This window comes from Pterocles gutturalis, unplaced genomic scaffold, assembly GCF_000699245.1.
Source record: "Pterocles gutturalis isolate BGI_N339 unplaced genomic scaffold, ASM69924v1 scaffold26506, whole genome shotgun sequence".
NCBI lineage: Eukaryota > Metazoa > Chordata > Aves > Pterocliformes > Pteroclidae > Pterocles > Pterocles gutturalis.
Genome location: NW_010103754.1, coordinates 57,266 through 60,119, shown reverse-complemented (window position 1 = coordinate 60,119; position 2,854 = coordinate 57,266).

Genomic DNA, 2,854 nt, shown 5'->3' with positions numbered 1-2,854 from the left:
TATCCCATGGTACAAATGAAAAACACACAGAACGAATACTTCAAACTTCTCAAAGACGATCCTTTATCCCAAAAGCTCTTTCAAAGAGACTGATCACAGATCCCAGCAGTTCTGCACATAAAAAGTGACACTTTCCATGGCTTTTGATTGTCATTAATTGGCTATAAAACCCGCTTCTTTTAAAACTGCTCGGAAACGGGGAAACAGCCTCATTTACAGTTCTCCTCCCAGGACTGAAAATTTCTGCCTGGGAATTTCAGTCACTTGCCATCCCATAACCTGCACATTTTCATAGAGATTCTCACTGCTCGGCACTTGAACCGCCACACGTTCTGCTGGTCTGTGAATGAAATGCAAGCTGAACCGAGACGATCCGCGGCGCTGCCCATGCGTGACCCGAACAAGCCGCAGCAGCCTCTGCACAACACCGGGGAAGAGGCGAGGAGAAAGATCTTGGTAGGGAGTCAAAAGAAAATTGTGAAAATATAGAATAGGAGGAAACTCAGAACCGGAATACCACCATGATTGTTCTACATTATCAGTTGACTATTTTGCTTAATACTCCCCTGAGGAAAACACCACCATGTACTTTTTTCTCAGGCTTCATATCCAAAGGCTTATGTTAGAAGCTCCCTCAGATACCTGAATCACGTTTTGAGCTAATATTCCTAGAACTACGGAACTACAGTGTCTCCAAAGATGCAAGTGCCAGTTGTTCTTCCTTCTGAATGATACCAGATAGGAGTGGTTGGTTACAGGAACTAAGAAATTTTATACAAAAGGGAACCATCAGCTTCGACTGCTTTTGAAACATTTCCAGCTTAAACTGTACCCACCTTCTGTGCTCTGCTATATCCACACCTCGCCTTATTTATTGCCAGTTCTGTTAAAGTTAACATTCGTACAAGTCAAACACTTGGTCATGATTTGTTTTTAAATAACCCCTTTATTACTTCCTCTTCACTTTCCATTCCGTCATCTTTATTTTTCTGTCACTGCCAACCACTTGAGATTCTGCTTTGATTTATCTTACAACGAGGGTTAAAACTCCTATTTCCCTTCGTGGTGCTTTCATGCTCCTTTTCTACCAATGCCTCCATATCAAACACTCACCTGGAGCAATATTCATATCCTTACTAGTTTCATAATTTTCTAACCTCTTTCCAACACCCTGTGTCTTTTCATATCTCTGTTAATCACTTATAAACCTCCTGCCATCACTCTGAAATTAAAAAAAATAAATACAAGGAATGAAATCCCAGGGTAGAAGTTCATTTGTGCCTCTTCCTCAGCCATAAAAGAAAACAAACACTCACCAGACTATTTGCAACTCCTCTATATGTCAGTTTGCCTGCTCCCAAGCCTAAGGAAGGCTGCCTCTCAACTCTGCAGGCTTCCACAAAAACCCAACAAAGAAATGCAACTGTGGCGATGGTTTGCCTTTCTTAAAGAAGCCTAATTAAATTTCTTACTGGAAACTTCAAAGTTCAGTATGAAAATTAAGCTCTTTCTATATATATATATATATGTAGTGCGTGTATATATATATATATGGAAACTAAGCCTAGCTGCAGAGTCATAACAACTGTATTCCTATGTACTCGTGATTCTTAACAGAATTCCTTGTAAGGGTTGAAAGAATCAGACAAATTAAATACAGTACTGACAAGCTGATTAACACTTTCAGTCCTTTATTAGCAGGGATTTCATTATGTCAGCACAACACCTATTTGCCAGCAATAGATAATCTTCCATTTGGAGAACACAAGCTACAGAACATTTCTGTTCAGAAGCTAATTCCGTGTTCAATATTCATTTCTAATTGAAACACCTCTGAAACAGGAATAATTCAGGATTTAGTACTATCATGCCTAAAGGGGGAAATAAAAAAAAAAGTGCGCATGCCAAGAATGCAAGACATTTCAATGCATATGGCAACTATAGAAGCCTCCATTCAGAGGGAATGAAATCCCCTCAGGTGTCTATATTTAGGATCAAAGTACTTTTTAAAATACAGAACTTGGAGTCTCCAAGGGATAAAAACTACAAAACTGTCTGTAGTGAACTTTCTTTAACCTACGGTTTTGTGCCAACTTAAATACACTGCAGCTCTCCACTTGAAAGAAGGCATTACCCACTGCGTGTTCTGAAATGGATGGAAAAGCCATTCCAGGGATAATCAACAGAACTATAAAACAGAAAAGCAACAAAATGACAAAACCAGATACAACTCAAATAGCTTACTTTTCAATTCAGTCAAGCAGTGCTACTTTAAAAGTTACGATTATAATATTAAAGGCTGTTTATCTATCTGCTCACACCTTAAAGGCTAACTCGTCTTAAAATCTAGGACAGATTTTTATTTAGGGCACTTTAACAGTCAGGTACCCCAACCAACCAAAATGTGTATTTTTTCCAGCCACCAGTTTAGATGTTCATCTGGTTTTGGCTGCATTAGTTACCAGCTCCACAGAATAACCTGCAAAGATGAGGACCTCTGTGGAGCAGCTGAATCGGGTGAACATTTATGCAGCAACATATAGGGAAGTATTAATCCTGATTATTTGAGCCTTTTTTACTGCCATCTTTTATGTGGCAGAATTAAGATCCATCCTTTGGAAGGAGGATTGATCGAGGAGTTCCATGATGTACTAGTAAGCCTTCCTGAAGGATCTCATTCTCTCCTTGTTCCGAAAGGACAAATACATAATCCACATAAAATGTTTTTAGAAGGGAACCGTATGAGACTTGCATCACAGACATTTTGGATACATCAAGGAAAAAGAAAAAAATACCTGGCAAGACAGATGAATAGTACATGGGGTGGTTTTCAAAGGTATAAATGGGAAGCAGG